The sequence below is a fragment of the Lactuca virosa genome, chromosome 9 (genome assembly GCF_052849685.1).
Source record: "Lactuca virosa cultivar CGN04683 chromosome 9, Lactuca_virosa_CGN04683_v6, whole genome shotgun sequence".
NCBI classification, from domain to species: Eukaryota; Viridiplantae; Streptophyta; class Magnoliopsida; order Asterales; family Asteraceae; genus Lactuca; species Lactuca virosa.
In genome coordinates this window covers 256,991,155-257,000,165 of record NC_136434.1, presented here as the reverse complement: position 1 = coordinate 257,000,165, position 9,011 = coordinate 256,991,155, and positions in this window count along the sequence as shown.

Here is a 9,011-nt window from a genome sequence, read left to right as displayed (position 1 = left end):
TGCTCTATATGGCTGTCAAAATTCGAAGTTAAAGCCTCTACTTCTTCTTCATTCTCTTGCAAATCTATGCTAGATTTATGTCCCTTATTTGCTTCACCTTAGAACTTATATTTTGGTGTATATTTCTAAGGCTTATGAGCAACTAATACAAGTGTATACTAGCATGTTTTGATGGTTCTAATCTTGCTTGGTGGATATTTCTAGAGAGCTCTTAATTTAGAGCATAATGCCATACTTCATCAACTTCCAACCTCCCATGAGGATCAAAGTTTTCAAAGATTGTTATCCTTTCTCTTCTATGGTTATTTTAATCTTTCTAACTCTTGCAAAATGATCCTTGGTGGGAATAAAACTAGTTTTATTTTTGTTCAAATATTAAGTCTTCCGTTGCATTCTTTATGTTTTTGAAATTATTTTTGAATAAAAACCCAACCATTGGTATCAAGAGCCATTTTGCAAGATTAGTTAGATTTTTTTTAAGTTGATGAAATCTTTGTTTTTGGAAAACATGGATGGTTTTCTCTTTTCAAGAAAAATCCATACATATTTTCTATGACAACTTTGAAATATTTATAATTGTTATTTTTTGACTAAAAGTTTACATACATCTTTTTAGTCATAAAACTTGTCTTTTTCACTTAGTGTAGTGGAAACATTCACTGGTGTGATGTTGTTTCCAAGTGTCATACAATGGATGCTTCCCAACATAATTTCTCAGTTGCGTTGGTGATGGGGTTGGATTTGTTGCTTACGTTGTCGTTGTATAAACTTTCCTGAATTTTTGTTTCTTTTGCTGGCGCAAGTTCCCTTCCTTTGACTCTCTCTTGTGGAGCTGGTCTTAAGGGTCTCAATATTGGCTTTCATCGTTCCCTATTCAACTTCTTAGCACTGTTGTAGGTGGTAGGTCTTGATGCAATGAACATTCCTTTTATTTATGGCACCAAACTCCAAAGATACTGCTCCACATTTTTGTGCTCCAGACTCACCATTCTCAGACATATAATAGCATAGTCGTTAAACCTGGTAGTGTAAGCTTTAATGTCCAACCCCTTCATTTTCAAGTTCCATATCTCATGTTCCAAGTTTTTCACCTCGGCGCCAGGACAATATTCTTCCACTAGTAGTGCCTTCATATCATCCCTCGAAACGGAGTTGACGGCAACCACACCCATTTTTTCATATGGTCGTTCCACCATCTTAAAGTGGTGTCCATTAAGGTGCAAGCGACAAATCATACTTTGCAGCCTTCAGAACAATAGCTTATCTCAAACACAACTTCGATCTTCTCTATCCACCGGGTTAGACCCACCACTCCTTCATTTATATAAAAGTTTCTAGGTTTACAATTGATGAAGTCCTTGTATGAACAAGTCCTTCGAGGCTCTTCAAGATTCCTATTATCCCTCGAAATGGACTTGACGGAAACCACACCCATTCTTTCATATGGTCGTTCCACCATGTTAAAGTGGTGTCCATTATGGTGCAAGCGACAAATCAGACTTTGTTGCCTTCAGAACAATAGCTTATCTCCAAAACACAACTTCCATCTTCTCTATCCACCAGGTTAGACACACCATTTCTTCATTTACATAAAATTTTATAGGTTTATACTTCATGAAGTCCTTGTATGAACATGTCCTTCGAGACTCTCCTTCATTTCCTCCCACGGGCGTTCCACCAAGAACGGTTCTTATGTTTTCCAATGCAATTGTGAGGCACTAAAAATTATTTTTTCTACTTCTGATATTCTCTTTGGTAGACTAACTTCAGGTGGTGGTGATGGTGGTGGTGCACCGGGAGTTGGTGTTTCAGCTTCTAGGATTACTTTCGGTCTTAGGCGGCCTCTCTTTGGTCGTCCATCTGTTGGCCCTGAAGTGGATATTCCATCAGGATGTAACATGGTGTTTCTCCTTCTTGGAGGCATGTTAGATTTCCTATTATAATTAGCAAAAAAAATATAAGTTTGTGGTGCTTTGTTAGTCATTAAAGTACAATGTTAAATGACTTGTTATATTCATAAAAGTTCATCAATTTTTAGGAAGATTTTTGTTAAACCCCTAGTTCACACAAATTTTCCACATTTCAAAATAATATAATATATGCTTCGATATATTCCACATAATTCAGTTATAATAATCATTAGAAAAGATGTTTAAGATTATGGTAGTAAAAGTCCTAACAAATTTTACATTAGCCCAAAGGCCCAAAATTAGCAAGATATACTATACTCTCACTACATGACTTCCTACCAATTTTAGCAACCCATGTCACTACTTGTCCTCTACCCCATCATCCTTTACTGCATTTAGTCCTACTTAAACTTCTACACAAGAACTTGGCAAGTCATACTCTACGCTTGCCTACACCAAACCATCCTTACTAGTATTTACATCTCCCTACTTCCTGCTCCTCCATGCTTACCAAAATCCCAAGTAGTTTCCTAAAGCATTGGTGATCTCTATCACCTGGCTCTATAGTTCCCTAGTCATCCGATCTATGTCTATAACCAACTCCTCGTTATTCCCTGCTCGAAGAATAGTCGTCTGTTCTTGGAGTTCCACCTCTGTCATCCTGGAGTTATGTGAAATCCTCTAAAAGAATGATTTCATGTAAGTTGCCCCTCAATCCTCCTCACTCGTCCTAACAAGAGTGATATATTTCCCTCCACAATGCTTATCTCACCGCTCTCAATAATTAGTTTCTTATACGGCTTGATATTGCACTCAAACAGCTGCGCCAAGGTCTCAACTTCAGTAGGGGCGAAGGATGGACTCCCAATGGTTGAGCGATCTCGTATCGGTTGGTGGTCTTCCCATATGACACCCGATCCTCCATAAAAGCAACAAGCCAAGTTGGGTCTTCCAGAAATCTCTTCAAATTTACAGGCATCCCATGATGAAGCTTCTAGATCCTTCTAATGATGGGAAAGTTGGATTAAGTGTCTAAGGTCCTAAGTAAATTGTTATAATGTTGATGAATAAAAGTAAAGTCTTTTTTGGGTTGCCCTCATAACTAAGAAATGGTTTGGATTGATCAAAGGAGAGAGAGAGAGAGAGAGACAGAGAGAGACAGAGATAATTTTTTTTAAATATATTATGTGATTAATATATTAATTAAAAATATCTAAATAATGACTTGTTAAATTTTTATATGAAAAATAAATTAATTAGAAATAGTCAAAATTGACTAATCAAAATTAATCAGGAATTAATTCGGGATTAACTGAAATTAATTAAAGGTGCAAGGGGTGAATTGTAATTGTTCAATAGTTGAACAAAATATGAAATTCTAGAATGGTCCATAGTATGGATGGTTTTGGATCCTTTCTTAGGGTTTCCAGAAGCCTCTTGATGGTATATAAGGAATGAATTTGGATTGCGATTAAATCTATTATTTAATCATTCACATCTTGCTTTGTCCCTAAGTACCTTGGACTATAAAGAGGACCCTTGGGCACCTAATTTTCATGACTCTCACATACCTTAAGGGGGTGAATGAAATTCTCCTCCTCTCACCCATATCTCCTTCAATCCTAGGGTTTCTTGTGTTTCGGGAGTGAACCAGTACAGGCTCGCACACTATTGGAGCTAGGTTTTCCAAGGAGACAAGAAGACTTTGATAAACTTAATTGGGATCTACAAAAGGTATGTAACCCTCCATCACAATGCTAATTTCGATTTTATATAGGGTTTATAAGTATTGTTGTTAAATAGTATGTTGCTTCAATAGTGTTATAACATAGATCTATTAGGTTGCATGTACCCTTAAGGGTATAAGTATTTTTCCGCATTATTACATGTAAAACCCATCATGGAATGGACATGGGGGTAGTTCGCCTGGTCTTGGTTCCTCTTATTATGTACTGGTATGGACTGGGTGGTCATGGTGGGGGTGGGGTGATCTCCTCATCCTCCTCCTCCATTGGCTAGCTATCCTCAATGGGCTCGGCCTTGTTTGATAGCTTATTTTCCTCCTTGGGTTCCTTCTCCTCATATGAGTCCTCTTCTGGCTCCTCGTCCTCAACAAGAATCGGAGCTCCCTCTTCTGACGCCATTAGATGGTACCTCGTCGGGTACTCGGGGTAGTAGCGGTCACTAGGTAGTAGAGGAACAAGGATTGTGCTTCCCTTCATGTTCATCCACTCAACCATCTATAAAAATATTTCAAAATTTTGTCAGTATCATGTGTTATCATATATATATATATATATATATATATATATATATATATATATATATATATATATATATATATATATATATATATATATATATATATATATCACACCACATGTATATTGTCAAAATCCAGGCATTCACATATTTTAAACTGTGATTTTAGTTATGATTTTGTCCTAGATTTTCCAAGGGTTTTAGTCTATCAACTACCACACTTAAGTTAGACAACGCATGCGGTAGGTCCATAATAAAACTTAGGTGCACAAACTAGGTTTAGTTGTAGCACGACTTATGTACTATAAAACTTATTGGGTATTTGATCTAAAATCTTGAGTTATAAGTTTGTTCTTAGATTAGGGAAAATAGTTTTAATCATAGAGTTTAGTTTTCACTCAAACTCTATATCTTATTTTTATAAGGTATTATTATTTAATAATACTTAATTAATTGTAGATTTTAAGGATTAAACTTAAAGAAAGTTCTCGCCATAAGCTATAGTCCTAGATCCTCAAGGAAATACTAGTTCTCTATAGCTAAGGCTCTTATATCAAGTTGTCATAAGTCCAGTCGGAGACGAAAGCAGTGGGGTAGCAACGTAATGAAATTATCACAGACAAAGCATATATTGAAGAGTATACAACTAACAATATATTACAATACTGTTGAGAATAAAACTTGAGTGATCGTATAGATTCAAACTGGTAAAAGAATTAAGAACACAAAATAAAAATCAAATGTGTCGAATGATTATTAATCACAGCCTTAGAAGAGCTCGATAAAGAACTATTACTGTAAAGGCATGTAGGGTTTTCAAAAGCGACGACTACAAGATACGGTGCATGCATGCACATTAAATAGTAAAACCCTAATAATAATTAACGAGTGGACAGGCCCAACCTAGATACAAAATAGACTAAGTTGTAAACCACAATGACGCAACACATATGGCCCAACAATCTCCCCCTTAGCGTCAATTGAGGCAGGAGACCTTCACTGTGGAGTTCGCTTTTGTACTTCAAAGCGTTTCAGAATGACGCTGAGCAGAGCCTTGCGAACCTGGATGTATGAAAAGATCATATCGGAGAAACACTTCTTATCCCCTTTACGATTCCTTTTGCTTTTATGCATAAACTCGAGAATGTATTGCATGCAAGAGGTGGTGTAAAGATGCTTATCAGCGAGATAGAAGAAAACTTTGTGAAAATCAACATCAGTTTGCTCTTTCATTTGAAATGTCATGCACCATCCATCCTTTCGTATTTTCCCCAACTTCATTTTATCAAAGTCTTCTGGAGCTTCCTTGGGGAGCACAGACGGCCTCTTTCGCAAAACAGTTGCTATCTCAGCGTCCATCTTCCCAACCTCTTGAATGTATGAGACTAACTTTTGTTTGAGATGAGTAACAACGGGTTCGTACTTTTTTTCATTCTTGAGTAACATGTTGAACACCATAATCCAATCGTACGGGTTCAGGCAAGGTAGATGAGCAAGAGTAAATTCGCAAACCTGACTCGTAGACCCTCTAGCGACCTTCAAATTAGCATTCGGGAAGCTATCAGTTTCGATTGGACCTGAAACCTTCACATCAGTTATCTTCTTCGCACTCTAAGTTTCATACTGAGGCTTCATGTACTTTAAGTAGAACAAGAAGAGAAAATGGTCTGCACCGCTGTCTGTCAGAGGGACGTTCGCAACTTTGACAAAGCTACGAAACTTGAAAGCTTTTGGTGTGATTGGAAGATCCAGTTGCGAATCTTGTGTGTTCTGCAAGTCAAAAGATGCAACCGGCTTTAACCAATTGGAAAGTCTACAGCCTCGCTCATAATTCGCTCCAACGTCCACAATGGAAATAAAAGCTTTCGGCTTTCCAATGTGACTTGAGCTTCTCTTTCAGCTTTCTCTTTCTCTTCAGCTTCTCTCACAATTCGATTGTGTTCATGAATTTGAGCTTCACAAGCCTTCCTTCTTTTTAGCTCATGCTCATCAGGCTCTTCTTCTTCATTGTTATCAATAATCCTTTCGTCAGTTAGCTTTTCTTTTCCTTTCGAACCTCAAGCTACATTAACCTTCGGTTCGTTTTCTGACTTTGGCTTGACAGTTGACTTCACAGTTTCTCCCCTTTGTTTCGAAAGTGAGTTGAAGTCCGAAACACCTTCAATTCTGTTCAGCATTGCGAAAACTGGCCTGATTTTTTCAACTAGATGCTTTCTAATTGTGATCGTGATCATAGAGTCACGAGTCTCGACAATGTCGGAGAGCAAGGCATTCACATATGCATCATAACTCTTGATTACAACCTTTTCAGATAAGAGTTCGGTGATCTGCTTCTCAGCATGCTCCAGCTTGACAGTTAGAACGTTCTTGTTTTCAGTCTTCACTGCGAGTTGATCCATAATTTTGCTCTCTATAGCCAAGTCTTCACGAAGCTTGTCTATTTTGGAAGAAAAGGAGGAGTTGAACTCCGAGTTGTCAATTTGGATTCCAGTACGAACTGTTTCTAGAGCGACCTTCTCTGTTCGAAGAGTTGTTCAAAGGTTAGAAATTACTTCATTCGCCTTCACAATATTTTATTCAAAAGAGCTCTGAAAAGTGTTCATAAAGGATCGAGAATCAGTAATTAGTTTATCGACTTTTTCGGTCGTCTCCTTGCACACAGAAGCTGAAGCCTCAACAGCGGTTCGCAGAATGTTCCTTCGTCATCGTTTCAAAGAACGCCTTGACAGTTTCTTCTGAGTAGTCACCATGAGAGGATGTCTGGGTGGATTCAATCAAGGAATCCAACTTCTCAGATAGAGCCTTTAACTGCCCTTGGGTGACTGGAGCTTCGTCATCACTCTCAGTCCTAATGTTGAATGAACTGTAAGTGAAACCTCCAAAATCTTCTTCATCTTCACCATAAATAGTATCTGGATCGTCCAGGAGAATAGGTGAGATGGGTGGTGAGGAATGACCAAAAGTGAAACCTGAATCACCTGCCCTCGAATCAGATGCGTTGACAGAAACTGGAGGTTCACCAGTGGTTGTGTTGGCTATTGAATTTGTGAATTGTGGGGTTGATTGTACGAGAGAGGTTTGGGTCTGTGAAACACCCATATTTGGAAATGGTGCAATGGTAATAGGAGTAGTAGTGGTAATAGGAGAGTGAGGAAGAGTAGAGTGTTGAAAGAAATCATCAGTAATTGGAACTGATGTAGGCATTTGAAATGTTACCTCAGGGTTTGTGGGTTTTGGCTGCGAAACCTGGGGCTGAGACGGTGCAGCAGTATCATCATGGTCGTTGCTAACTTCTTCTTAAACAAGAATATCTGAAACTGTGTTTGACTGCAAGTCTTCATGGTCACTTGGCGTAAGAGTTAGTGGCATGCGAGCAGCTTTCTTTACCTTCTTCTTTTTCGGAGCTTGAGGAGGTTTGGAGGGTCCTTCATTGGATTTTCTTTTACCTCCCTTCTTAGGTGATTGAGCAGGTTCGGACGGACTAACCTTCGCTGCTCTTTTATTTTCTCCTTTCTTTGGTTTATCTGCCTCGTCAAGGATCTTTTGTACTTCATCAGTCATTGGGCAAAAAACCAGAGACTGGTTGACTACGATAAGTTTGCAGGACTTCACTGGCAGCTGGGACATCGCGAAGCATAGCCTCAGGGATTGAGCCAATGAATGAAAATCTGGAAGTATCAGCCAACATAATGTTGTTGCTGTGAAAGATCTGAATAGCAGCCATACACGAATCTTCTAAAACCGGGATGTTAAGCTTATAAATTACCCTTTGAACCACTATTGTCCAGAAACGAGCACATGAAATCTCACTGTGTCGTGTAGTTGAAAGGGTACTTTGGACCAATTGCGCCCAAAGCACAGAGCCATAATCCAGGTTGATGCCCGAATAATTTCCATACATAAGCGTCATGAAGAGCTTGCTCGCACAATCAGAGCCAGTAACCCTTCCTAAGAAACTCTTGAAGAGAATGGTAAACAGCGTATTCCACATCGGCGGCAAATTGGGCTTCTTGAACTTCGATACAGCAGTCAAAACATCCTTGTAACCCATCTGATAAAACATCTCCAATATGGCAGAGTTGGAGATGGTCTCAGGGTCAACCAGTTCACGACCTTGAGGAAGCCCTAGCAGGCTACAGAAATGGGATTTTGTGATTTGGGTTTTCTTGTTGAAGAGTTCGAACGTAATCATCACCTCACCCTTTTGGTGTCTAGCTGTAGAGTACGCCTTGGACAGATGAACCAAGGGAACGATATACGATTTCGTCAGAACGATGACCAGTGGAGAGTACCTTAAGTACTCAACGATCGGCTGAAGAAAACCGTCATATTTGGTTAGATCAAGGCCCAGAATGAGGTTCTAGTTTGCCTTGATGTTGAGAATGGATGATTGCGCCATTTCTTCTGCAACTGAGGGGGTTTCTGATGAAGTGACCATGGAAGCTTGATGAAGAAGATGATGAATAGTAGAGAGTATAATCGCCGGGAGGATTTTGATTTCTTTAGAAAGTGGTAAGTAATATCGAATCGAAAAAATCCTTGTATACCGTATAGTAAGAGAGAGAAATCCGGCGATTGGTTGCATCGAATACTGAACAGTCACCTACAAATGCATGAATGACAACTGTTACTTGTGTTAGGTGGCGGAAAAGCAAACGTCTGATTTGAAATTTACGCGCCCAAAGCAAATCTTATCCGTTTAATATGCCGTTTCAGTTACTGTCTTTCGCAGTTCCACACTTTCGCAGTTTGAACACCAGCAACTATTCTGCGAAACTGAAAGTAATCATGAGTACCACGAACCAGACTTTGGAAAATCACAAGGATGTTCGTGCGAGA